This window comes from Lethenteron reissneri, chromosome 49 (assembly GCF_015708825.2).
Source record: "Lethenteron reissneri isolate LAM-NWPU_2019-01 chromosome 49, ASM1570882v1, whole genome shotgun sequence".
NCBI lineage: Eukaryota > Metazoa > Chordata > Hyperoartia > Petromyzontiformes > Petromyzontidae > Lethenteron > Lethenteron reissneri.
Window position 1 is genome coordinate 4,430,898 of NC_083827.1, and position 23,987 is coordinate 4,454,884.

Genomic DNA, 23,987 nt, shown 5'->3' on the forward strand with positions numbered 1-23,987 from the left:
ACTCACCTACTCACCTACCCACTCACCCACCGACTCCCCTACCCACTCACCCACCAACTCACCTACCCACCCACCCACTCACCTACCCACCCACTCACCCACCCACTCACCTACCCACTCACCCACTCACCCACCCACTCACCACCCACTCACCTACCCACTCACTCACCCACTCACCCACCCACTCACCCACCCACATACCTCTCCACCCACCCACCCATTCTCCCACCCGCTCACCTACCCAGTCACCCACCCACTCACCTACCCACTCACCCACTCACCCACCCACTCACCCACCCACTCACTACACTGCAGATCAAAACGCCTCGCTCCCACCTCCGTCTCGTGTTCCCCAGTTCTTGTGATGATAACCCCGCTCAATGGGAGACGCGAACTCTCATCTATGACCTGGCGATTTGGGCCTGTGATGACCAACTGGCATAACAACTCGTTAATACCACAGGTCTGGACTGCTCCCACCTTCAGTCGTGCGGTGGTGATGGTGATGAGGAGGAGGAGGGAGATTTCTACCTACGTGACTTCAACGAAAGAACCAAAGAATATCTTCTTGGTTATTTCGGTAAAGTCACGTAGAAGGGAAATAATAAAATAATGAAAATAAAACATAATAAAATAAAATTCTCACGAAGTTTCGGCCACAAGGCAAGCAGCCGTCCTCAGGTGAAGATATACGCTGCCAAGCTTGGTGGTGTTCATTCAGACGCTGTCTTTCCAACAGACCTGTTCTTCACCTGAGGACGGCTGCTTGCGTTGTGGCCGAAACGTCGTGAGAATTTTATCTTATTATGTTTTATTTTTTTTATTTTATTATTTCCCTTCTACGTGACTTTACCAAAACAACCAATAAGATGAATCCCTGCAGTCACGAATGCTTTAAATCGAAATAACCAAAGAGTAATAATGCTGATACTATTAATACCGCGCCATATGACTTACATGGCACACTGACGCGCCGGGGACATTGAATCCTATCGGTGCGATGCTACATCAGAATCAGAACATTTATTTGACACTGGAGGAATCCGAAGAGCAATGAAGCTCTTCCCACCCCCCTCTCTCCCCACCACAGATGTCCAGAAAACCAAGCCACTTCGGAGCAAACAAAATCCCTCTGCACGCATTTCAAACGCTCACAGTCATCCTCTCTTTACCAGATGCTTTGAGCCGACAGAACTCTTAATGAGTAGCAGCAGCAGGAGGAGGAGGAGGAAGATTTCAATGTCCTGGTCCCCGCGGTGATGACGGGAAAGCGAGCGGTGTTGTTGTGAGTGTGTCGTCTTTTCGAGGATCGTGTGATCCCTGTCATTATTTTTGCTGCGCAGTCTGCCGCTAGGATATTAATATTAACACGATAGCGGGTTTTTTTCTCTCTCTCCCTTGCCGCTGACGTTTGCCAAAAGGTCAAACGAGGGCGGGCATTTGCGATTTGCTTTCATATATATTTGTTTTAAATATTCCATCTCGCCGATGTTTAGAGAGACGTGTGGCATTTGTATTTTTTGCGCTACGAAGCCGGCAAACCCGAGTTCGATTCCGGCTCGCGGCCAACGCCAGCGTCCGGCATCTGAACCCCGTCCTGGGCCTCCCCCTAGGTCGACTCAGCCTCAAATGAGTACCTGGTGTGGTGTGGTAAACATCGTCACTGGGGAGACAAAAACGGCCGGGCATGGTGCTGGCCACCCCACCCCCTCGCGTGCCGTGCCGGCCTTCATAGGTGCTTCTCGCTAACAGCACTTGCCCCAACAGTCCATTAGGGCTATACGGGGGATCTTTGTCTTCGTATGTTGTTGGTATGTATGTATGTTGAACTTCTTTCGCACCGTACGTAGCCAACCGTGTTGTTGTGATTTTATTTCTAGATTATTTTTTCGTGGTTGTTGAACACAGGCCAAAGAGCGCGTCACAGCGGCCAGTAACAAACAGCGCGGAGGAGTCTTAATTTTGGAGCTTTCGTGACTGCAGGAATTATTCTTTGGTTCTTTCGGTAAAGTCACCCCTCCCTCTCTCTGCCTCCGCCCCCCTCTGTCTTCTTAAGGCCACCCCACAGAGACGATCACCCCTCTCTGTACCTGTGTTGCTCCCTCTATGTATCTTGGTGATATCTGTCTGCTTATATGTCTGTCTATAGTTTTCTGGTAAGATTTTATGTCGCTATTTCATTATACCTGATGATGATTGCTTGTGTTGCAATCGAAACGTCGTATGCTATTATTTAATTTATTATTTTATCTTTTTACGTCACTTTACCGAAAGAACCAAAGAATAGCTTGGAGGAGGTCAATAACGAACAGATGCAATTTAACTTTCACGCTGGTCGATTGAGCAGTGGGCGTTCGTACGGCAAAGTGGGTCTCCGATGGGCATGAAAGAAGAGGAGATGTGAAGGTTTTAACTTTTACAAGTAGCCGGGGCGTGTGAGACATCAACAACAACAACAACAGATACAAATACTAACAAACAAACATGCCCACGAGGTTTGGCAGTCAGCCGTGAACTTCGGGGTCAAATCCTATTCGTCTTTTAAGGGGTGACCGGGTTGTGGTGGGGGTTCACAGTGGCCGTGTCGGAGTCGCTGAGCGAGCGGTGCAAGTGAGAGACAGAGAGAGAAGGCGTTCAGAGTCCTTGGTTGTTTCGGTAAAGTCACGTAGATAGGAAAAAAAAATGAAAATATTTTTTTCATAAAAAATAAAAATTTATAAAAACCAAAAACTCACGACGTTTCGATCGTCATCAGTCGGAGTTTTTGGTTTGAATACATTTTTATTTTTATTATTTTCATTTTATGTTATTAATTTCTGCCTACGAGACTTGACCGAAACAACCGCAGAACATGAATTCTCGCTGTCACCAAAGTTCGAAGTCAAACTTCATCGCAGAGCATCGTCAATTGACCGCCGAGAAAGAAAACACTAAAAGTGAGTTTTGGGGGGGGGGGGGGGGGTTGGGTTCGAACTCGGCACCCCACAGCGTGAGCACGAAGGCGGTCGAGAGTGAGCACGGAACAGCAGCCCACGGTGGGAGATGACCGCGGAGAGGGGAACGTGACACGCGCCACGGAGATGCAGCGACGATGACAACCGGCTCGGTGGGGGGTGGGGGGGGCGCACGGATTGTGGAATGTCCGAAGCGGTGGGGGCTGTGGTGACTTGGGGATGATGGAAGTTGTGAGTGGGTACCTTCACCTGAGCGAGGTTGTCGTTGTCAAGGTGTGGGGACGCGGGTGGTGGTGGGGAGGGAATTGCAGAGCGGTGCGAGGGGAGAACTCGAAAGGGAAATGATGTGATCTGTCGTGAGGTGAGTGAGTAAGTGGGTGAGTGAGTGGGTGAGTGAGTGGGTGAGTGAGTGAGCGGGTGGGTGGGTGAGTCAGTAGGTGTGGGAGTGAGTGAGTCAGTAGGTGTGTGAGTGAATAGGTGAGTGAGTGGATGAGTGAGTCAGTCGATGTGTGAGTGAGTGGGTGAGCGAGTCAATAGGTATGTGAGTGAGTAGGTGAGTAAGTGGGTGAGTGAGTTAGCGGGTGGGTGAGTCAGTAGGTGTGGGAGTGAGTGAGTCAGTAGGTGTGTAAGTGAGTAGGTGAGTAAGTGGGTGGGTGAGTGAGTGAGTGAGCGGGTGGGTGAGTCAGTAGATATGGGAGTGAGTGAGTCAGTAGGTGTGTGAGTAGGTCGGTGAGTAAGTGGATGAGTGAGTGAGCGGGTGGGTCCGTCAGTAGGTGTATAAGTGGGTGAGTAGGTGAGTGAGTGGGTGGGTGAGTGAGTGAAAGCGTGAGTGATTGAGTGATTGAGTGCGTGGGATTGTGATTAAGTAGGCGAGTGAGTGGGTGAGTCGGCGAGTGGGTGGGTGGGAGTGGGGTTGAATGAGTTGGTGAGTGAGTGGTTGAGTGGATGAGTGGATGAGGGAGTGGGTGAGTGAGTGAGTGGTTGAGTGGGTGAGTGAGTGGGTGAGTGGGTGAGTGGGTGAGTGAGTGGTTGAGTGGTTGAGTGAGAGAATGGGTGAGTGCGTGAGTGAGTGAGTGGATGAGTGAGTTGGTGAGTGATTGAGTGAGTGGGATTGTGATTGAGTATGTGAGTGAGTGGGTGAGTGGGTGAGTGAGATAGAGAGAGAGAGTGGGTGAGTGAGTGAGTGCGTGAGTGAGTGAGTGAGTGGGTGAGTGAGTGAGTGGGTGAGTTGAGTGAGTGGGTGAGTGAGTGAGTGGGCCAGTGGGTGAGTGAGTGAATAGGTGAGTGAGTGGGTGAGTGAGTGTTTTGTATTTTACCAGATAAGGCCCACTGAGCTATGTAGTGGCTTATCACCGTGTGGAAATTGTCAGCAGACACATACTCTTAAACGCGTGATTGTTATTCTAAACATCGAGGAAAAAACCCGAGGACACGGTGAAAAATCCACGCGACCACGGAGAGAGAGATACACGCAAACTCCAAATATACAGCAGCAGGCGTCAGGGTCGGGATCAAACCCACGACCTACTGCACACCAGGCGAGGTAGTTAACATCTCCTAGCCACCGTGATGATGATGATGAGAGAGAGACCCGCAAACTCCAAATATATAACAGCAGGCGTCAAGGTCGGGATCGAACCCACGAGCTCCTGCATACCAGGCGAGGTAGTTAACATCTCCTAGCCACCGTGATGATGATGATGAGAGAGACACGCAAACTCCAAATATACAGCAGCAGGCGTCAGGGTCGGTATCGAACCCACGACCTCCTGTATACCAGGCGAGGTAGTTAACATCTCCTAGCCACTGTGTTGATGATGAGAGAGAGAGAGACACGCAAACTCCAAATATACAGCAGCAGGCGTCAGGGTTGGGATCGAACCCACGACCTCCTGTAGACCAGGCGAGGTAGTTAACATCTCCTAGCCACCCTGGCGAGATGTCAATCAGAGCTCGCTCGAGCGGAGCCCCCCCCGCCCCCCCTTCCGCCAGCAGTGCCGCGAGTGAGCAGTTGCAGGGTCTGCGCCTGCAGCTTCATTTTTCGCGTGACGTCACAGCGCGCGTTGTGACGTCACAGCGCGCGTTGTGACGTCACGCGCGGGCCAGACGCACGCGAGGGTTGACGCGAACATTCGGGATGGAAATTGAGCGACAATTTATTTTAAACGCAAATTGAAATTGCGAGTGATTTCCCCTTCAAAGTGGGTGGGGGTGGGGCGGGGGGGTTGAGGGGGGGGGGGGTTGAGGGGGGGGGGTGAGGGGGGGGTGAGGGGGGGGGCAGTGTTGCGGCCTGCGTCTCGCGGGGTTCGAGGTCAATACTTTTCGGGTGCCAAAATGATTCGGGGGGTTTCGTTTTTTTAATTATTTTTTTGTTTTCGTAACGGGGGCGGCCCCGCGTTGCTGTTCCTAATTCTCTACTCTGGCCACACAGAAGTTCACTTTACTCCACCACGCGTGACCATCCCCCCCCCACCCCCACACTTTTGTCCCACCGCCGATCGAACGACCGTGGCGTACACAATCGCACTTAGCTCGGCGTTTTTAATGTTTAAAATGTATTTCATTGTAGCTCCAATTTCTATTTGGCAGATTCTCTCCATCTCACTCACTGGCGGCGGGCAGTCGCCTCCTCGTAGCTCTCCGTTCGCTACTGCGGTGGTAACTTCATCCCACGAATCTCACCCCTCGATTGCTCTGTCCGTGTTGAGGATGTGTTCAACCACCGCCACCACCACTCTGCAGGTCACAACAACACCCTCACCCACTCACACAACCAACCAACCATTCACACGCTCACCTACCCACCCACCCACCGGTTCACTCACTCACTCAGTCACCCACCCGCTCGCTCACCCACCTACCCGCTCACCCAGCCACTCACTCACCCAGTTACCCACTCACTCACCCACCTGGAAAACAACCCACGTGGTGCGAGGGGGCAACACGCTATCCCACACCACAGAAGGGACAGGCGATATCAGCCCACTCTTTGCTGTGCTGCATTCTGCATGGGCACGGATCTACCCTCGACGCCGCCGGGAAGGGAGTTTTACGGCGCCATCTGTGTGTGATTCACCAACTCTCGCTACTGTGTGTGCCTGCGGACTTATCGATCAACCGCGTGATCAGTAAACCTTCGTCAACCAATCGACTTAAATAATTGTGTTAAATCGTCGCACGTGGCCGTCTGGAACGCTCTTCCTTGCGATATTAGGAAGCCACCGGATCTATGCACTTTGAAATCATCACCGTCTAGATTGAGATCTCATCCCTTGAGAACTGATTTTTGTGCTTCGTTTGTTCTCCCTCCCTCGCACCTCCGGGTTGGCTACGTACGGTGCGAAAGAAGTTCAGCATGCGTACACACACATAACCTATATACACACGTTGGTTTCAATAAAAACAGACATCAATAGATATAGCGAATTAAGCTATTATTGCCGTGCAAATAATATCGAATGTATTTATTTATGTTGGGGTATGTGGGGTGGTGGAGGTGGTGGAGGTGGTGGTGGTGGTGGTGGTGATGGTGGTGGTGATGGTGGTGGTGATGGTGGTGGTGATGGTGGTGATGGTGGTGGTGGTGGTGATGATGGTGGTGATGTTGGTGGTGATGGTGGTGGTGGTGGTGATGGTGGTGATGGTGGTGATGATGGTGGTGATGTTGGTGGTGATGGTGGTGGTGGTGGTGATGGTGGTGGTGGTGGTGATGGTGGTGGTGGTGATGGTGGTGATGATGGTGGTGGTGATGATGGTGGTGGTGATGATGGTGGTGATGGTGGTGGTGGTGATGATGGTGGTGATGATGGTGGTGATGGTGGTGGTGGTGGTGATGGTGGTGATGGTGGTGGTGGTGATGGTGGTGATGATGGTGATGGTGATGGCGGTGATGGTGGTGATGGTGGAGGTGGTGGAGGTGGTGGTGGTGATGGTGGTGATGGTGGTGGTGGTGATGGTGGTGATGGTGGTAGTGATGGTGGTGGTGATGGTGATGGTGGTGATGGTGGAGGTGGTGGAGGTGGTGGTGGTGATGATGGTGGTGATGTTGGTGGTGATGGTGGTGGTGGTGGTGGTGATGGTGGTGATGGTGGTGGTGGTGATGGTGGTGATGGTGGTAGTGATGGTGGTGGTGATGGTGATGGTGGTGATGGTGGTGATGGTGATGGTGGTGATGGTGGAGGTGGTGGAGGTGGTGGTGGTGATGGTGGTGGTGGTGATGGTGGTAGTGATGGTGGTGGTGATGGTGGTGGTGATGGTGGTAGTGATGGTGGTGATGGTGGTGATGATGGTGGTGATGAGTGTTTGTGTCCTTGATTTTCACGTCGATATTACGTTCCGCCAGCATTGTCGGCGGAGGCGTTGCGAAGTAAGTAAATTAATAAAAAAGATGAAAAATAAAACTTTCGCGCAGTGGGTGGGTGGGTGGGGGGATGGTCGATAAGAGGCGACCTCTGCGGAACACGTCGCGTTTGCTCGGACAAAGTGAATCGACTTTGCATCGGGCGTTAAGAAGAGTCGCGATATCGAGTGCGAAGTTCTAACTTTCAAAAGTGTCCCTACCCCCGTCTGCGTGTAACCAAAGAACTTTGAAAAATAAAAAAAAAACATTGAAACGTCCACGAAACGGTTCGACAGTCAGCCGTGAATTTGGGGGACAAATAACATGAATCCTCTTCGCTTCTGTCGGTAAAGTCACGTAGTTAGAAATTAAATTAAATAGAAATTAAACAAAATAAAATCATTCTAGATTTGAAATTTTCGTGACTGCATATAGGAAAAAATACACCACTTTTTTCAAATTTTCTTGCTGTGGATTTCACACCTGATGTTGATTGCTTGTGTTGCAGTCGAAACGTCGTGAGAATTTTTATTGTTTATGTTTGTATTATTTTATTATTTCCCTTCTACGTGACTTTACCGAAAGAACAAACAATATAAGGGTCCATACTCTTTGTTTTTTTCGGTAAAGTCGCGTCGGTGAAAAAAAAATAAACTTCTAATCTAGAATCAATGCCCTCTCCCCCCACCTTGATAAGGTAATTTTGCTATGACGGTGCCACCTGAAGACGGAAGCTTGTGTTGCCTCCGAAACGTCGTGATTTAATTTATTTTCTTTTCTTTTTTACCTACGTGACTTTACCGTAAAAAAAAAAAACATAAAACAAAAATAAAACAAAAATAAAACAAAAAATAAAACCAAAAAGCTTCCAAGCAAGATTATAACATTCATCATTTCGGACATGACCGGGGGGCGGAGGGGGGGGGGTTCACAATGGCCGTGTCAGAGTCGCGGAGCAAGCGGTGCGAGTGAGAGACAGAGACATGGTGTTGACCGCTGAGATAAAAAGTGAGTTGGGGGGTTTGAGGCGGCCCATCGTGATCATCCCACGAGGTCGAGATTGAGGAGGGAGTGGCAGCCAACGGAGGGATCACTGCCGAGAGAGGGGACGTGACGTGACGCGCCGTGGAGACGGAGCGGAGATGACATCAGATGGATGGAGCGCTGTCGCCCAGGTCCGTGAGAGATGGCCGTGGCTTGCGAGGATCTTGATCCAGCAGTGGATAGAACATGGCTGAAGATGAGGAAGTGGCTAAATCGCTCAGGGTTCAGAGACACTGAGGAGCCAGCGCTGAGATTCTGGGTTCGAATTCGAGTTTCAGCCGCCCGCTGTGATTGAACCGCCTTTGTCAAGTGCGGTGAGTGTGTGGTCTCCGCTCGGTCACCAATGACTGACACAGTGACCCAGAGACTTACATAGAGACCCACAGACTTACATGGAGACCCACATACCTACACAGAGACCCACAGACTTACATAGAGACCCATAGACTTACATGGAGACCCACATACCTACACAGAGACCCACAGACTCACACAGAGACCCATAGACTTACACAGAGACCCACAGACTTACACAGAGACCCACAGACTCACACAGAGACCCGCAGACTTACACAGAGACCCACAGACTCACACAGAGACCCATAGACTTACACAGAGACCCACAGACTCACACAGAGACCCGCAGACTCACACAGAGACCCACAGACTCACACAGAGACCCACAGACTCACACAGAGACCCGCAGACTCACATAGAGACCCACAGACTCACACAGAGACCCACAGACTCACACAGAGACCCACAGACTCACACAGAGACCCACAGACTCACACAGAGACCCACAGACTCACACAGAGACCCACAGCCTCACACAGAGACCCACAGACTCACACAGAGACCCACAGACTTACACAGAGACCCACAGACTCACACAGAGACCCACAGACTCACACAGAGACCCACAGACTCACACAGAGACCCACAGACTCACACAGAGACCCACAGACTCACACAGAGACCCACAGACTCACACAGAGACCCACAGACTCACACAGAGACCCACAGACTCACACAGAGACCCACAGACTCACACAGAGACCCACAGACTCACACAGAGACCCACAGACTCACACAGAGACCCACAGACTCACACAGAGACCCACAGACTCACACAGAGACCCAACAGAGACCACAGACTCACACAGAGACCCACAGACTCACACAGAGACCCACAGACTCACACAGAGACCCACAGACTCACACAGAGACCCACAGACTCACACAGAGACCCACAGACTCACACAGAGACCCACAGACTCACACAGAGACCCACAGACTCACACAGAGACCCACAGACTTACACAGAGACGAGATCAGCGTGATGATCACGATATCATTGTGATGATGGCGAGATCATTGTGATGATGACGATATCAGCGCCAGGCAGCTCATCTTCACCGCCGGTCGCTACGCGTCGCCAAAACCTCCCACGAACGGCGCGCACGGTGAGACGCATTTGCTGGCTTGGTGGGCGAGCGAGCTGTCGAGGTTGACATCGACGGCCCACAGAGGCCGGACCCCGTCACAGTCCCACACGGCACGGGGAACGTGGCCCTAATTAGGCACTAAATTAAGAACATTTAATATGCAAATGGGGGTGAAGCGCTGTGACAGACGCAGGCGCGCACGTGTTGCGCGGCATTCGAGAAGGAGATTGGTAACGGGGACCCTGGGGAAATGCGTCCGTCTGGAGGAGAAATGCGGCCGCAGTGCGAGATGAGCGGAGGGTCCTAAAGGGAGGAACCGAAGGCGTCTAACGGGCGGGGACAAACAGCACCGGCGTTGTTGTGGAAGGGTAAAGCGCGTGAAGACGTTTCTTGAATGGAGCGAGATTATTGTTGTGATTATTATTGTAATAAACATATTGGGAGGATGGAGATGACGTAAGGGGGAGGGGGAATACGTAGTAAGGAGAGGGTGTTGACCGGCAGCGTGGTGAGTGAGTAGGTGGGTGGGTGAGTAGGTGGGTGAGTGAGTGGTGGGCGAGTGAGTAGGTGGGTGAGTGGTGGGTGAGTGGTGGGCGAGTGAGTAGGTGGGTGAGTGGTGGGCGAGTGAGTAGGTGAGTTAGTGGTGGGCGAGTGAGTAGGTGGGCGAGTGAGTAGGTGAGTGAGTGGTGGGCGAGTGAGTAGGTGGGCGAGTGAGTAGATGAGTGAGTGGTGGGCGAACGAGTAGGTGAGTGAGTGGTGGGTGAGTGAGTAGGTGGGTGAGTGGTGGGTGAGTGAGTAGGTGAGTGAGTGGTGGGCGAGTGAATAGGTGAGTGAGTGGTGGGTGAGTGAGTAGATGAGTGAGTGGTGGGCGAGTGAGTAGATGAGTGAGTGGTGGGCGAGTGAGTAGGTGGGCGAGTGAGTAGGTGAGTGAGTGGTGGGCGAGTGAGTAGGTAGGTGAGTTAGTGGTGGGCGAGCGAGTAGGTGGGTGAGTGGTGGGCGAGCGAGTAGGTGAGAGAGTGGTGGGTGAGTGAGTAGGTGAGTGAGGGGTTGGGGAAGTGAGTAGGTGGGCGGTTGAGTGAGCAGTTGAGTGGGTGAGTGAGTGGAAAAGTGAGTGGGTAGGTGTGTGGGTGAGTGAGCAGGTGAGTGGATGAGTAGATAAGTGAGTTGGTGAATGAGTGTGTGACGTTATGTTGACCTGCAGCTCACTGTGGGAGCGGTAGTTGTAGTGGTTATAGCACGGATCTCTTAGCCCAGGACCCCGAGTTCGATTCCCGCTCACGACCAATATCAGGAATGACATGTGAACCAGTCCCGGTCCTGGGTTTCCCCTAGGTCAATTCAGCCCCAAATGAGTACCTGGTGCGGTGTGTAAACATCGCCATGGCGGTTGGTGCTGGCCACCCACCCCCCCACCTTGTGTGCCGTGTCGGCCTTCATAAGTGCTCGCTCACAGCACTTAAATGTGATCTTTGTCTTTGTTAGCGGTGGTGGAAATGTGAATGGAAGTGTTAGTGGAGGTGGTGCATGTATGTTGAACATCATTGGAACCTCCTTTGCCAGTAGCAAAATATGATAATTGTTTTTTTACCCTTTTATCTGGCAACAAAACTGACACTTTTTTTTGGCACCATCTGGTCCAACACCATGTGAGACTGGGCTCTTAAGAAAAGCTGTCTCGGTGTGGACCAATCAACTTCAAGGACAGTGCATACATTATCAGATTTATGTTTTTTGTTTGCATTCTGACCGCAGATATTGTGGTCAATGCAAACATGACTCCTTGTAAAAAAGGTGTCAGTTTTGTTGCCAAATAAAAGGGTAAAAAAACAATTACCATATGCTGAACATCTTTCGTACCGTACGTATCCAACCGTGCTGGCGGTGTTAGTGGAGGAGCGGTGGTGTAGTGGTTAGCGCTACGCTGCGCTACGAACCCGAGTTCGATTCCCGCTCACGACCAACACCGGTGACGAATATCTGAACCGGCTGGTCGACTGGTGCGGTGTGTAAACATGGCGCTAGGGAGACAAAGGCGGTCGGGCGTGGTTCTGTCCACCCACCCCCTCGTGTGCCGTTTAGGCCTGCATAGGTGCTCGCTAACAGCACTTGCCCCTACGGTCTGTTGAGGCTATACGGGGGGTCTTTGTCTTTGTTGGTGGTGTTGGTGGTGGTGTTTGTGGTGGTGGTGTTAGTGGTGGTGTTGGTGGTGGCGGTGTTGGTGGCGGTATTGGTGGTGGTGTTAGTGGTTGTGGCGTTAGTGGTGGTGGTGTTGGTGGCGTTGGCGGTGTTGGTGGGGGTGGTGAATACGAACCCCACCCGCCCCCCCTCCACACACACGCACAACCACCTCCATCACGACCGCGTGCGCAAGGTCAGAGATCTCTCTTAACCCCATAAATGAGATGTTTTTGTTGCTCAATACCGCAATTACGCGATGCTTGTTGGAGTGTGAAAATGTGCTGCACTCTCTCCCCCCCTCCATCCCTCCCTCCCTCCCTCCCTCCCCCACCTCTCGCTCTCTCTCTCTCTCACGCGCGCTCACGCTCTCTGAGGATTGCTCGCACACACACACGCGCACGCGCACGCACACACACGCGCACGCACACACACGCGCACGCACACACGCGCACACACACACGCGCACGCACACGCACGCGCACGCACGCGCACACACGCGCACGCACGCGCACGCACACACACGCACGCACACGCACGCGCACGCACGCGCACGCACGCAGATTTCCCCACCTCCCCCCAACCCCAGTGCAACATGTAATAGACTGCAGGGGCAAGTGCTGTTCGTGAGCGCCTGTGAAGGCCGGCACGGCACACAAGGGGGTGGGTGGGCCAGCACCACGCCCGGCCGCCTTTGTCTCCCCAGTGGCGATGTTTACTGCACACCGCACCGGGTACTCATTTGAGGCTGGGTCGACCTAGGGGAGGGCCAGGAACGGTTCAGATAATCGTCACTGGTGTTTACCGTGAGCGGGAATCGAACCCGGGTGGCCAGGTTCGTAGTGCAGCAGCGCGCTAACTGCTACACCCCCCCCCACACACACACGCAGACATACACACATACACACACATACATACCCACACATACACGCGGACATACATACATACACACACGCAGACATACACACGCATACCCACACATACACACGCAGACATACACACATACATAGACACATACATACATACACACACGCAGACATACACACACGCAGACATACACACATACATACAAACATATATACACATACACACACATACATACAAACATACATACACATACACACACATACATACACACATACACATACATACACACACACGCAGACATACACGTACCTACGAGGAATGTGCTCACGAATTTTTGTTTGGTGTCTTCATCTTAAAATTCCTAAAATCGGGCTCACGTTTGATATTTTGGACGATCCGAATGGTTTAATTTTGTTGTTGCTTCGGATGCATATGAAGTCTCTCCACAAATACGCGAAGAAATGTATTTATTTGTGTTGCGTACTGCGTAGTTTGCGCGTGGAACCAGGGACAGAAAGGGTGGTGAGCAATCAACATTTGGCGAATCGCCAGCATTGGTAATATGTGAGTTTGTGAATTTGTGGGTTTCTGTGTGAGTCTGCGGGTCTGTGTGAGTCTGTGGGTCTCTGTGTGAGTCTGTGGGTCTCTGTGTGAGTCTGTGGGTCTTTCTGTGAGTATGTGGGTCTCTATGTGATTGTGTGGGTTTCTGTGTGAGTCTGTGGGTCTGTGTGAGTCTGTGGGTCTCTGTGAGTGTGTGGGTCTCTTTGTGTGAGTCTGTGGGTCTGTGTGTGAGCCTGTGGGTGTCTGTGTGCGTCTGTGGGTCTCTGTGAGTGTGTGAGTCTCTTTGTGTGAGTTTGTGGGTCTGTGTGTGAGCCTGTGGGTATCTGTGTGAGCCTGGGGGTCTGTGTGAGTCTGTGGGTCTCTGTGAGTGTGTGGGTCTCTGTGAGTGTGTGAGTCTCTTTGTGTGAGTCTATGGGTCTCTGTGAGTGTGTGGGTCTCTGTGAGTGTGTGGGTCTCTGTGAGTGTGTGGGTCTCTGTGAGTGTGTGGGTCTCTGTGAGTGGGTGGGTCTCTGTGTGAGTCTGTGGGTCTCTGTGTGAGCCTGTGGGTCTGTGTGAGTCTGAAGGTCTGTATGAGTCTGTGGGTTTCATTGCATGTGTGGGTCTCTGTGTGTGTGTGGGTCTCTGTGTGAGTCTGTGGGTCTCTGTGAGTCTGTGGGTCTCTGTGAGTGTGTGGGTCTCTGTGAGTGTGTGGGTCTCTGTGAGTGGGTGGGTCTCTGTGTGTGTCTGTGGGTCTCTGTGTGAGCCTGTGGGTCTGTGTGAGTCTGATGGTCTGTGTGAGTCTGTGGGTCTTATTGTGTGTGTGGGTCTCTGCGTGAGTGTGTGGGTCTGTATGTGAGTCTGTGGGTCTCTTTGTGCGTGTGGGTCTCTGTGAGTGTGTGGGTCTCTGTGCGAGTCTGCGGGTTTCTGTGGGAATCTGTGGTTATTTTGTGGTAAATTTTTGCGTGGGAAAAAGAGATGGACAGGTTCCTTGTCTAAAAATAATTCTGGCTGTGAAGTCGAGGCACAACTTTGCCCGCCTGTTAACTTCTCTCGCCTGTTAACTCTGCCCGCCTGTTAACTTTGCCGCCTGTTAACTTCCAAAGACAAAGCACCGCCTCTGCTCCCCCCGTATAGCCTCAACAGAATGTTGGGGCAAGTGCTGTACACGAGCAGCTATGAAGGCCGGTACTGTGGCACATGAGTGGGTGGGATGGCCACCACCACGCCCGGCCGCTTTTGCCTCCCCGGTGGCGATGTTTACACACCGCACCAGGTACTCGTTTGAGGCTGAGTCGACCTAGGGGAGGCACGAAACCGGTTCAGATAATCATCACCGGTGTTGGCAGTTGAGCGGTGAATCGAACTCGGGTCGCCGGGGTTTGTAGCAAAGTGTGCGCTAACCACCGCATTACCGCTCCCTCTGATACATCCACCCTCATTGTTATTCCTGTTTATTGTTTATTCATTTATTGTCATCTCCGTCTGTATTTTTGTCTGTCTGACTCTTAATCTTCCTGTATATCTGTTCTTTTACCTGTCCATTTCTGTCCGCCTATCTCCCCTGCCTGCTCCTCTCTCCACCCGTCTGTCTGTCCGTCAACATCCTTGCCGGCCTGTCTGTCCCACAGACAACAGTCTGCCTCGCCAGCCATCCATTTGTCCATCCATGAATCACTTCACTTATCCACCCGCCGACGCACGTGTCCGTCCGTCGACGTGTCTCTGCGTCTCTTAGTCTGTCCGTGAGTCTCTCCGTGTGTCCGTTCCGCCGCCTTTCCACGTCAATCCAGCAGTGTTTCCCGTCTGTTCATCTGTCTGTGTATCCATCCACCTGTGATTTAAAGCTTTCGTGACTGCAGGGATTCATCTTCTTGGTTCTTTCGGTAAAGTCACGTAGAAGGGAAATAATAAAATAATAAAAATAAAACATAATAACATAATTCTCACGACATTTCGGCCACAACGCAAGCAGCCGTCCTCAGGTGAAGAACAGGTTTGTCGGGAAGACAGCTGTCTTCCCGACAGACCTGTGGCCGAAACGTCGTGAGAATTATTTTATTATGTTTTTTTTTACCGAAAGAACCAAGAAGATCATCCACCTATGTATAAGTCTCCGTCTCTTCATCTCCACCCATCATCCCTCTACCCACCTCACCATCTGCCTGTTTGCCCGTCTGCCTGTCTTGTTCTCTGCCCATGTGTCTGCCTCTCCGGTCGTTTGTCCACGCGCCCGTCAATCTATCCGTCGTTCCGTCCACTCGTCCGTTCATCTCTTCTCTTTGGTCCTCCTCAAACCAGCTCCTCCTTCCATCTTCTTCTCTAAAGCTCGCCAACCAACCGGCTCGCTCTCTCTCTCCACTCTCCAACCAATCACACACCCCCAGCTCTCACTCCCACCCACCATCACCAACCCCTCTCTCCACTCTCTCCACTCTCCAACCCATCACACACACCCACAGCTCTCTCTCTCTCCCCTCACTCGCCCTCTCTCTCTCTCTTCCACCCTTTGCTGTGTCGACAGATAAGTGGTTGACCAGCGAACCCTGTAATTACAATCTTTCCGAACCCCTGGCCAATCTGCGAAGATATCTCAGCACCCAATTACAGTGAGAAATAATTTTCCTCGGCCGGCAACGCTCGTAATGAGGTTTAATGCGTGCGGCAAGGCAAGAATTCCCCACAGATGCAAGACTCCATCAAGCTGTTGCCTTTGTAATTAAAGCGACAGTGGGAGGAAAAAAAATCATTATTTCATGTTCAGGGCGCGCGGGCAGAAGTTAAAATAAGCTGTGAAGGGAAGTTAATGTTTCATGCTTGGTCAAGCGTGTGTCTGTGTGTGTGAGAGTGTGTGTGAGTGAGAGAGTGCGTGTGTCTGTGTGAGAGTGTCTGTGTGTGTGAGAGTGTGTGTGTGTGTGAGAGAGAGTGTGTGTGTGAGAGTGTGTGTGAAAGTGCGTGTGTGTCTGTGTGTGTGAGAGAGTGTGTGTGTGTGAGAGTGTGTGTGTGAGAGTGTGTGTGTGTGAGAGTGTGTGTGTGTGAGAGAGTGTGTGTGTTCCGGCCTGCAAAGGTGCTCGCTAATATCACTTGCCCCAACAATCTATTAAGGCTATCAGGGGGATCTTTATCTTTGTGTATGTGTATGTGTGACAGAAAGTGTGGAGTGTGTGATAGTTGGGGCAAGTGCTGTTAGCGAGCAGCTTTGAAGGACGGAGAGCACTTGCCCGAACAGTCTGGTAAAGGCTATCCGGGGAATCTTTGTCTTTGTGATGGCGGCTCGGACACGGCCACCCGAGTTCGATTCCCACTCACGGTCAAACTACACCTGTGGCAATTATCTGAACTGAACCGGTCCTGGGCCTTCCCAAGGTCGACTCAACCTTAAATGAGTACCTGCTGCGGTGTGGAAACATCGCCACTGGGGAGACAAAGGCGGCCGTACGTGGTGCTGGCCACCCACCCCCTCGTGTGCCACAGTGCCGGCCTTCACAGGTGCTGCTACTCGCGAACAGCACTTGCCCCAACAGTCTGTTAGAGGCTACACGGGGGATCTTTGTCTGCGATGGAGAGGGCGAATGCATTACGGGGTGAATCTCAGCGAAACTTGGAGATAAGAAATGCATTCGTGATTCTGAAAATGACAGTAATAACAACAACAAAATAATAATCACAAGTCCAGAAGTGATACAGACACAATAAATAAGTGAATGTCGATCCATTTTCTTGGTTCTTTCGGTAAGTAGAAGGGAAATAATAAAATAATAAAAATAAAAACAATTAAATTATGCTTGTGTTGCAATCGAAACGTCGTGATCATTTTATTTTATTTTATTATTTCTCTTCTACGTGACTTTACCCAAAGAACCAAGAACATGAATCCCTGCAGTCACGAAAGCTTTAAATCGAAATCTAAAGTAAATCGTCATCATCATCATCATGGCCATTGACGTCAGCCCGTGGCCTATTAACTAGCTGCATGAAAGCCTCTCACCACGAGCTGTCATCATCATCATCATCAACCAATCACAATCTGTATTGATACCGGATGAATTCGATGTGCCACGAAGCTCTTCGTCAAAGATGTCCGTTGATGATCAAATCACGACGGAAACGCACTGAAGCCAATTCACGAAGGGCAGTGAATTATTATTAATTATTATAATTATTATAATTGCTGCTGCTGCTGTTGTGTGAACGCTCGAAACGCCGGACTTGGGAGCCCCCCCCCCCCACCCGGGGTTCAATCCCATCTCCCGGCGCGGCCGGTTGGATCGATATCGCGCGGTTCGGCGCCTCGCAGCAGCCCGCATGGGCACGGAACGTCGTACATCGCGTCGTCGAACAGCGCTCGATACGACGCGAAACAACAGCGGCACAACCGTGAAACGCATACACATGCGCGGTAGCTCAAATAGACATTATATAGATTCATCTTCTTGGTTCTTTCGGTAAAGTCACGTGACTTTACCGAAAGAACCAAGAAGATGAATCCCTGCAGTCACGAAAGCTTTAAATCGAAATTATATAGATTGTAAACTTGCCGAACGGTGCATTCATGGGGATGCTCCAAGCATGCGGGCACGAAACGTCGGACGTGGCGCGCAATAACGCGCGCCAACGAACCGGGAAAACAGATCAAAGAAGTAAAAAAACACAACTTTTTGGGGGGTAACTTTTTTTGTTCGGCGGATTTCAAAGTTTATTATTCCTGGCGCTACCCCCCCCTCTCAGCCCCCCACCCCCCCCCCCCACCACCACCACCCCCGTTTCTGGGTCGAGAGTCCCGGGGTAGAACCAATTTGGCGTCGCACGCGTAATCCGCTTTGAGAGGTTTCACACTCAGCGCTCGAGTTACAACTCTGGGCAATCCGTCACTCCTCTAAGCACGCACTCCCCCGCTTTCATCATCACCACCATCATTACAATCATTATTACCATCACCACCATCATCACCCTTATCACCATTATCACCATCATCATCATCACCATTATCACCATCATCATTACCATCATCACCACCATCATCACCACCATCACCATTACCATCACCACCACCATCATCACCACCACCATCACCACCATCATCACCCACCGTCACCATCACCATTATCACCATTACCATCACACCATCATCATAATCACCATTATCACCATCATCACCACCATCACCACCAACATCATCACCATCATCACCACCATCATCATCACTACCATCACCACCATCATCATCACCATCACTACCATTACCACCATCATCATCACCACCACTTTCACTACCATCACCACCATCGTCATCACCATCATCACCTTCATCACCTTCATCACCACCATCACCATCATCACCACCACTTTCACTACCATTACCACCACCATCACCATCATTACCACCATCACCACCCTAATCCAGCAACTGCACCGAATTCATGGCTCCGTCTCCACTCGGATTGTGCTCCTTCTTGGAATGCGTTCCACTCCTTGGCAGAGTTGCCGTGCTCAGGGGGATGGGGAGTGGGGGGGCTCACATTTATTATTTATTTGTTCATTCAATCATTTGGCTTTTCTTGCCAAACTCGCTGCTGTTTTGATTTCAGGCAAAAATATTTTTGGGATTTGATTTCTAGATTTTTTTTTTGAAACCACAAATCAACCTTATTATAATTTCCTTGTGCTCCGGCTGACGGTTTATATCGAAAGTTAAGATAACTTTTTTTAAAAAAACCTCTGTTACCATTTACGTCGTGTGAATCTTCGTGAGAAGCTGTACGAATTAAAATTGCATCGTTTATTGTCTAATTTTTCGCCACCACCTGGATTTGGGCGACAGGGCGGGTAGGGACGGCGCATCACAGCGAGAAGGGCCCTCGATCACATGCCCGACCCGGGCGATCTTTCTCTTTGGTGGCGTGCGTGTTCATGGAGCGCACGAGGATGGTGATGATGATGATGGTGGCGATGATGGTGAGGATGATGGTGAAGATGATGGTGGTGATGATGGTGGCGATGGTGGTGGCGATGATGGTGAGGATGATGGTGAGGATGATGGTGGTGATGATGGTTAAGATGATGGTGAAGATGATGGTGGCGATGATGACGATGATGGTGGCGATTATGATGGCGATGATGGTGGCGATGATGGTGGAGATGATGTTGACGATGACGGTGGCTATGGAAGCAGAATTGGCAGCCACAACAACAACAACAACGAAAACAATCACAACACCAACGACCACGATCAGGGAATCAACAACGAAAACACGATAACGACAACGACGAAAACACAATCACAACAATAACAAACTCATGCCAACAATGATGAGGACAACAACAACAACAATAAAAACACAACTACAATAACGATCAGGACAACAACGAAAACACAATCACAACAACAACGAGCAGGACAACAAGAACAACAACGACAACACAATAACAACAGCGAATCACAATCACAACAATCACAACAACAACGGCGCCGCCAGTAAGTGTGCAAAACAGGAACCACACGAACTTGAAAAGACGAAACTAATTGACCACTCAGCCCGTAGGGGAGGTGACCCCCTCGTCTGCGTGTCCCCAGCCCCACGTCTGTTTGTGTGTCGCCCTCTGGGATGTGAAGCGGCGATGGAGAGGGGGAGAGAGAGGGGGGGGGGGAAGACAGGGAGGAGGTGCATAAGAGAAGAGAGAGACAGATGGGTAGATAGACACACAGAGAGAGATGAGTAGATAGACACAGAGAGATAGAGATGGTAGATAGACACACAGAGAGAGAGAGAGATGGGTAGATAGACACACACACAGAGAGAGAGAGATGAGTAGATAGACACACAGAGAGACAGATGGTAGATAAACACACAGAGAGATGGGTATATAGACACACAGAGAGAGATGAGAAGATAGACACACAGAGAGAGAGATGGGTAGATAGACACAGAGAGAGAGAGATGGGTAGATAGACACAGAGAGAGACAGATGGTAGATAGACACAGAGAGAGATGAGTAGATAGACACACAGAGAGAGATGAGTAAATAGACACACAGAGAGAGATGAGTAAATAGACACACAGAGAGAGAGAGAGACAGTCAGACGGACAGACGAACGAGGGAGCGTCATGGACACGTGGTTGGTGCTCGCTGACAACGCCCGCGTCCACAACCTGTCTGTTGAGGGGGGCCCGGGGGGGGGGGCAGTCTGTTGAGGGGGTCCCGGGGGGGGGGGCAGTCTGTTGAGGGGGTCCCGGGGGGGGCAGTCTGTTGAGGGGGTCCCGAGTTCCATTCCCGCTCACGGCCAACACCGGTGACGTTTATCTGAACCGGTCCCGAAGCCTCCCCCCCCTCCCCCCCTCCCCTAGGTCGACCCAGCCTCGAGTTGGTTGCCTGCTGCGGTTTTCTGAACATCGCGGCTGGGGAGACAAAGGCGGTCGGGCGTGCTGCTTGCCTTACCCCGCCGTCCGTCGAGTGACCGTGGCGGTCTTCACGCGCGCCACTCGCTGACACAACAGGGGGGGGGCATCTTTGTCTTCGGTGATAGCAGAAGAGAACGGGGGGGGGGGGGGTAGAGAGAGATGTGCCCCCCCTCCTCCTCCTCCTCCACCCCGCTCGTCCTCGCGCGATGGTGGCTCAGAGTCCCCGAAGTGCCGCGTGGAGGATGTTGTCTCACGCCCCTGGCTCGGCACGCTGCCCGACACTGTTTCCATATGCTCCGCAAATTGGCACGATGTAGCCCCCACCTCGCTCGCTCGCTCGCTCGCTCCATAGACTTGGCCAAAACTATTATTTCTTTAATCCTTTTTTTGACCCCAATGAGCACTCTCCCCCTCCTCCCCTATCATCCCCTCCCCTATCACCCCCTCCCCTATCAACCCTCCCATATCTCCCCCCCTCGTCACACATCGTCACAAATGTCTGACCCACCCCCACCCCCTTAGGTGCGTGACGTCATTTATGGACGGCCCCTAAGCCACTTTGTCGGGCTATCAATTGTGACCGGGTCGCTTCTGAAAAAATGTCTCCATAGCTCAGTGGGCCTTACATGGCACACTAACAAAAAAATCGGTGAAATAATTACAATTTGATGATGCACATCCGTGCAAGATAATTGTTGTTATGATTGCTGATGGTGTTGTTAAGCTTCTTAACCCAGCCACGTATCTCCGAGTCTCAAGACTGTCTTCAGATCAGGAGGGTTCCTGCCAAGTTCATACATTCAGGGGACAATGTTGTTGCTGCTGCTGCTACTTGAATCACAATCCAGTAATTTTCATGTATTTTTGTTTTCTTCAAAAATTTAATGTTTGGCCAATATTGGGTACATTCGTCAATTTTTTTATTGGTGTAATGGTTGCTAAATGATACTTACAATGAATTCCCGATGACAACTTGTGCAGAGACCCATAAACTCACAAAGTGAGCCTATAGACTCTCACGGAGAGACCCATAGACTCTGAGAGAGAGAGAGTGAGACCCATAAAGTCACACACAGACCCATGGACTTTCACAGAGAGACACATAGACTCTGAGAGAGAGACCCATAAACTTACACACAGACCCATGGACTTTCACATAGAGACCCATAGGACTCTGAGAGTGAGACCCATAAACTCACATACAGACCCATGGACTTTCACAGAGAGACCCATAGACTCTGAGAGAGAGAGAGACCCATAAACTCACATACAGACCCATGGACTTTCACAGAGAGACCCATAGACTCTGAGAGAGAGACTCATAAACTCACATACAGACCCATGGACTTTCACAGAGAGACCCATAGACGCTGAGAGTGAGACCCATAAACTCACATACAGACGCATGGACGGAGAGACGCATGGACGCACACAGAGACCGACAGACCCACTGAGAGCAAGCAATACATGGAAGATAATGGGGGGGGGGGGGGGGGGGTTACAGACTGACAACAACGCGATTGAATGTGGAGCGAGCGAGCGGGCCGGATGAACGCAAGATTGCAATTGGCTACTCGAAGCTGCTCCCCAGTGGATAAATGAACGCGAGTAAATGAACGCGAGTAAGTGAACGTGAGTAAGTGAACGTGAGTAAGCGAACGTGAGTAAGTGAAGGTGAGTAAGTGAACGTGAGTAAGTGAATGCGTTCATTGATTTTCGTTTAAATAGCGCGGAGCGCGAAGCCGCGCCTCTGCTTGGATGCTGACAGCAGGAAGGGCTCGAAGATGGGGCTCACCGCACCCAGCGCATCGTCACGATCATCGTCGTGATCATCAAAATCATCGTCGTCACGATCATCGTCGTGATCATCATCAAAATCATCGTCGTCACAATCATCGTCGTGATCATCATCAAAATCATCGTCGTCATAGTCATCATTATCGTCGTCTTCATCATCGGCAGCAGCCATGGCCTATCCACTGCTTGAGGGAGGCATCATCCAAGCTGTCACCATCATCACCATCATCATCATCCGTTCTTCATAATGAACTCATGACGGACAAACCACCTGAGCCAATGAACAATAAAGCATGGACTTTCTCCAGATTGACAATAGGGCCGTGAATGAGTAGTGCTGTTCATCTTCTTGGTTCTTTCGGTAAAGTCACGTAGAAGGGAAATAATAAAATAATAAAAATAAAACATAATAAAATAATTCTCACGACGTTTCGGCCACAATGCAAGCAGCCGTCCTCAGGTGAAGAACAGGTCTGTCGATAAAACAGAGTCTGAATGACACGTCCTAGGCTTGGAGCGTCTATTTAAGCTGGGAGAGAGGAGGAAGAGCGCCTTGACAAAAGAATTTGCATATCAAGAGGAATTTTAGCATATTTATGTAATATTACACTATGTATTATTCTATTCTACTTGACTTTACCGAAAGAACCAAGAAGATGAATCCCTGCAGTCACGAAGGCTTTAAATCGAAATTTAGTAGTGCTGCTGTTGTTGTTCTTGATGTGTGTGACGCGGCCCCCCATCGTGGTGTAAGTGGCCGGCGCACTGGACGTGCGACGCCGAGGGTCACCGGATAGACTCCGTCACGTGGCAGCAGCCGCCACTCGCACACAGAGACCCGGTGAACGCGTTTGGTGCGAGCGTCGCTTTCCATCGACCTCCGCGACAAATGGAATACACCGATGATTTACTCAATTACACCTTGAATTTCGATTTAAAGCTTTCGTGACTGCAGGGATTCATCTTCTTGGTTCTTTCGGTAAAGTCACGTAGAAGGGAAGTAATAAAATCATAAAAATAAAACATAATATAATAAAAGATTTCGTGACTGCAAGGATTCATTTTCTTGGTTCTTTCGGTAAAGTCACGTAGAAGGGAAGTAATGAAATAATAAAAAATAAACTTAATTTGGAGCTTTTGTGACTGCAAGGATTCATCTTCTTGGTACTTTCGGTAAAGTCACGTAGAAGGGAAGTAATAAAATAATAAAAATAAAACATAATAAACATAATTCTCACGACGTTTCGGCCACAAGGCAAGCAGCCGTCCTCAGGTGAAGACCAGCGTCATTCAGACGCTGTCTCCCCGACAGACCTGGTCTTAACCTGAGGACGGCTGCTTGCGTTGTGGCCGAAACGTCGTGAGAATTATTTTATCATGTTTTATTTTTATTATTTTATTACTTCCCTTCTACGTGACTTTACCG